Here is a 6,000-nt window from a genome sequence, read left to right on the forward strand (position 1 = left end):
CAGCAATGATGCGTTTATGTACCCTCGGAAAATGCGGAGTTGAAACTTTGAGTTATAACTTTCCTCGATGTTCCTGGTAATTGATCCGTGCCTGCTTTATGGCCAAAGGCGAGTCAAGTTTTAATATAAAGGACAAGTCTTGACTTGATTACAGAATTAACATTTGCATCAACTTTTTCAATGTAAACTATCACAGATGACTAAACAAACCAGGGAATATTCATATTTGAGAGGCTGGGATCAGAGATTTGGAAATTCGTCTTAAATTAATGACACAAAACGAGTAATTGATTGTCTAAAGAGTTGGCGATTAATTTAGTAGATGGTAACTCATCCATTAATCATTCAATTGTATTGTCGAAGGTGACTGTTGTCATACACAGCCACAGTAAGGCAAGACAAGGCCAAGTAATTTTATTTATATACGGTACCAGTCAAAATTTTGGACAACTTCCTATTTTCCTGGATTAGAAAGTGTGTCCACATTTGAACTAGTACTACAAGCAGGTCATTAATATAGGTTACTGCATGCTATGTAGTAACTAAGTAAGACGGGGCATGCTCCATGAACGCACAGTAAGTGGGTCAGTGAAATAATTCAGCTATTGATAGCACGTTCCGATAGCATGTGAAGGCAGCATACTGATCTCATGGCCCCTTGTAATGCGGAACCGGGCGCCCAAGAGTTCATACCATCCTGCCCCATGGTCACACGGTCATTGAGGAAACCCAAATGACAATTGAACTGACAGGGAACCGATTTCTTATTTACCTTCTTTCTGTTTTTTTTCTCTTCTTTTCTGTAGATTTATTTTTTAGGTCAGGGATTCCTCACACATTCCAGCCACAGGTGGTTAGAGGTAGGACTGCATACCACCAGTAAGTCTGAGGAGTGGGTGGCAGCAATGATAGTGGGACATGTACTGAATGTATGTGTGTGTAGAAATAAAAAGATAAGAGTTAGTGTTAAACAGTTTGTAGCTAGTGTTACAAGAGGAAAAAAAACATGATCATATATTTCAATTAACCAATATGGTTGGAACAAAGGACGCAATACAAAGGAAACAATATCACTTTTCATGCCATTTAATTGACACTGAAGCCCAGCATATAGGATAGAAGGTTTTTAATGACATGGAGTTTTGCAGCTTACAGTTTTCTTTTGAACATAAGGACAGTTGGGGTTTTAGTGTGTGAGTAGCCTACATGCATGACACCATTCTCAACATATGATATCTGTGCATCTGTCTTCACGTCTCGTGTGGCCTCTGCACGCCTGAGAGACAACAGGGCCTGTCCACACCATCCCAGACCCAGTTTTATGGATGTGATATATCACCAACCCCCTATAGCAGTGGTTCTCAAACTTCTTCATGTCAACGACCCCTAAACTGACAGAAATGAGTGTTTATATATATTGTCATATCCATAGTGGCGGGTTGTTTTATATCACAGCAGTTCATGTACTCCAGACTCGCTCTGACAATTCACAAGTCTAAGTCTTGCAGTTGGGCACTGAATTACATAATCACAAATATATTACTTCAACGTATGATTATGTAAGGGAAGTGAAAATAGCAAGACGTACTTTGAGTCTGGCACAGTTGGAGGTAAACAACATTTTTGGAGGGAGACGAGAGAGGGGTTTGTTCAGGGGAAACACAACCTTCTATACCATGATACTGTTTTTAAAAACATTAAATTATGAGCACAAAGAGATTTATAAATAATACTGAAGCTGTAGAGAAATATACACATACAGGAGATAAAAAACAGAGACCTGCACTTGTCTCAAGACCCAATGTTTTAACAGGAAGTATTATCTAAAACTGGAAATGTGCCAGAGGAACCGTATATGTGATAAGAGGGTGTGAATCAGATATATGGGGCGTTTCGTGGCAGTGATACTGAAATAATGCCAAGTTTTTCCGTGTGTTGCTGGTGTCTAAATTTGGAGCTGCTGGGTTCATGACAGTTGGTATAGGGTGTCTTGGTTACTGTTGCAGAAAGCTGATCCTCGGTCAGCAACAGGGGGAGGTTCCTCTCTGTTACAGTGGTGGCAGTGGTTGGAGAGCAGGAAAGAAAAAAAAAACCTTTCCCACCCCCCCACTCTGTCATCCCTGAAGTGAACCGGTCTCTACTAGTCTGACTGACTGCCCTCAGCCTGAAACCTCTCCTTCCATCAGTGCGATGGCATGGGAACAGGCCAAGGCTGGTTTTTGCCAAAGGTGACACTGAACATAACTCACACATCTGAGCACTCCATGTCAGAAACAGGATTCCTATAGAGAGGAAACCCACTCCAAAGGACAGGGGTTCAGCCAAGGACTCGTTCTTCCCGAACAAAATTCAAACTATTCTCCTGCTGAATTCCATCATAACACCTAAAGCCTCTGGCAACCTCTGACCTCGATCTCAAATAGCTTGATTAGCACCACCTTTCATCCTCCACTGCCTACGTCTCTTTCCTAAATTATCTAATTTTCACCCCTTTAACCACCATTAGCTTTTAAATCAGTGACATCTCTGAACTGGAGTCAATCCATGTCAGGTGTTTTTTTCTTTCTTTCTCATGCTCATCCTCTCACAGTCAGAGATCTGGGGGTCATGTAAAATGCGGACAGAGCTTTGAAAATGATAAGTAATTTTGTTTCAGACCTCTTATGAGCAGTAGTGAAGGATAGTTTCATACACATAGATAGATAGATAGATAGATAGATAGATAGATAGATAGATAGATAGATAGATAGATAGATAGATAGATAGATAGATAGATAGATAGATAGATAGATAGATAGATAAGATAAGATAAGATAAGGTAGGATTTTCCATACGAGCTCACATGACAGTAGTAGTACTTTCTCTGTCCTGTAGATGGTGTCAGCAAACCAGAGGAAAGTAAATTGTACAGCAGCATAGCAACTGTCTATCTGGTGTTTATTTTCTTACTGTATGAAATTATACTTTAATTTAAAAAACAGACAGCACATTTGTGTCAGAGTATAGCTTTTATCCTTATCACACCAGTTTGGCATATGAATGGAACAAATAACAATTTTCTTGTTTCCAAATTGCTCCATTACTTTTCCTAATTTGACATGAATATTAACTCTTCACACTTTGACACTTTTTATTGAACATGTAAGTAGATCATCCAAAAGAAAAAACATAGTCCAACCTTCTTGTAATGCTTTTCTTTTGGGATATTTGAATCACTGTTCATGTCTCAGCTTAATATTTCCACCACACTGGCCTACTTCCTTAATATGGTGTAAATGTATGTCTAGGATCTGTGTACCACCACTAGAGTAACTTAAATTATACTTAAATTCTGAATTATTAAATAAAAGCCAACTGGTGCTAATCTATACTTAACTATGATACTGCTACCTACCACCATGATGTATGATAAAATACTGAGGTGGATATTTGTCCATAATAAGAATCAAACTTGAATTAAAAAACATTATTGATGCACCTTGAGGATGTAACATACATAGGCAAAAGAACTAAACAAGTCACTGGACCAAACAAAGTCGTTGTGTTTTGTTGGGATTTATTTATCCATTGCAAGCAATTAAGCAAGCAAACAAAAGATTAAATGAAAGCTGGACTCCTGTTGCCTGTCTAAATATAGACCCTCCCAGGTGCTTACTGGTCCTATATACTTGCCTACATATCACCTTTAATGGCACCTTTAGTGTTGCTCAATTCTCATAAAACAAAACAAAATGACACCAGTAAACTTGATATGTTAATCAATAAATTACTTATAATCTAAATGAGGTATAAATACTATATCCAATCCAGAATAAGTAAATAATAAATACATTTATGATAAGTTATAGATAGCATCTACATACACTACTACCAAGGTAAGTAATAATAAACATCATATCATATGATCATAGTTATGTTTTTGTTTGTTGATAGTATCTTTTTTTATTTCCATCATGAACTCACTAACATCACACAGGCAAAACAAATATTGACAATAACACCCATCAACACCCCAATCCCATCAACCCTGACAACAACATACAACAACAACACAGATAATTACAAATGACATGCCCAGTTAATGCTCTGCCACAAAAACAGATCCCATGCAGACCAGAAATCAATCTAATATAGAGGTTTTCAAAGTAGGAGGCAGGCCTCCCCAGGGGAGGTTCGGTGAATGGGAGTGAAAAATATTACATTAGCTGTTACATTAGTTATTAAAAGACAGAATAGACTAAATGTGTGTTATTTGGTTAAAGAGATAGATCATATACAATATAGTTTGGGGGAATTTTACTGTTTTTCTCACTTTCCTAGTGTCAGAAACCGATAAATGCCATTGGATAGACTTTTTTTGTGGACTACTTCCTGTGACATGTGGAGTTCCTCAGGGGTCAGTTCTTGGACCCCTTCTGTTCAGTCTATATATGCTGCCTTTGGGTCAAATTCTGCAGAACTCTAATGTAGACTATCGCAGTTATGCAGATGACATGCATATACCTATACGCTTAAGAACATATCCAGGGTGAAGGGTTTTATGTCTCAAACAGACCAGGAGAAGTTGATTCATGCTTTCATCTCAAGTAGACTCGACTACTGTAACGGTCTTCTGACTGGACTCCCACAAAAAAGCATTAAACAGCTGCAGCTCATTCAGAACGCTGCAGCTCGAGTTTTAACCAGAACAAAGAGATCAGAGCACATTACTCCAGTTCTAAAGTCTTTACACTGGCTCCCAGTCAGCTATAGAATAGACTTTAAAGTTCTGCTACTGGTCTACAAATCACTGAACGGTTTAGGTCCAGAATACATGAATGACATGTTAGTAGAATATAAACCCAGTAGAGCTCTGAGATCTACTGACTCAGGTCAGATAGTTGAGCCCAGAGTTCAAACTAAACATGGTGAAGCAGCTTTTACACAACTGGAACAAACATGCAGCAGAACTGAAATCAGCCCCAACTGTGAACATTTTTAAATCCAGATTTAAAACACTTCTCTTAACCTGTGCTTATAATTGAGCTCTTTTAAAGCACTTTACTCTTTAATCTTTCATTTGCACTCTATGTCCTTTTAATGATTTTAAAGGTGTTTTAATGTTTCCATGTGTTTACTATGATTGGGTTTTATTTTTATTTCTCAAATTGCATGTTTTTATGTTTTTTTTGTTTTTGTTTTTTTATTTCCAGTTCTTACTGTTAAATGTTTGTTTTATGTAAAGCACATTGAGTTGCTATTGTGTATGAAATGCGCTATATAAATAATAACTGCCTTGCCTTTTATATACTTGGTGTAGTCTGATGTTTTTTCAAACACCAATAACAGGCTATTTTGGCTCAATTATTGATTATGTATATGGGATCAAATAACATAATCATGATCCCATAGGTACAGCGAAACTTACATTGGATGGGGTGAACTTTTCCAAGCTTTGCCTGAGGGGAGGCCCAAAGACTTTGAAAAACCCAGCTCTAATGCAATACAGAGTTGAAAAAAGAGAGTAATGGCCCCAAAAGGATATAACATTGTGCTACAAAGAAGGGAAAGATTTTTTAAAAAGAAAGGAAAAAGTTGATCAGTACCTCTACAACAAATCCTTAGCCTACATTTCATTAATCCGTTGACCTCATTTCTTATAAATCCTTACATTTTCAATTGACCTTCTTTCATGTATCAAATTTTCTTTTATGTAACAAATTCTTCCTAACAAATCTGGCCTAACCTAAAGAAAATGTAGGCTATAGGCAGTCAGTCCTGTAAAAGCAATGTATTTCCAGTGGCTTGTTGCACATGATTTCACTGACACTTATTATATCATACAATAAATTGTCGGTATCACGTGTTGTTATTGTTTAGTTGAAACTGTATCATGGATACTGTACTTCCTAATGCTTTGCGCGCACGCCCCCGGGAGCGCGGATTCCCAGCCAAGTTCTCGGGAGCGCGCGCGGCGAAGGGGCGGGGCCGCGCGGAGTCAGCGCAGGCAGGGATGAGAAA

Source organism: Scomber japonicus, chromosome 10 (assembly GCF_027409825.1).
Source record: "Scomber japonicus isolate fScoJap1 chromosome 10, fScoJap1.pri, whole genome shotgun sequence".
NCBI lineage: Eukaryota > Metazoa > Chordata > Actinopteri > Scombriformes > Scombridae > Scomber > Scomber japonicus.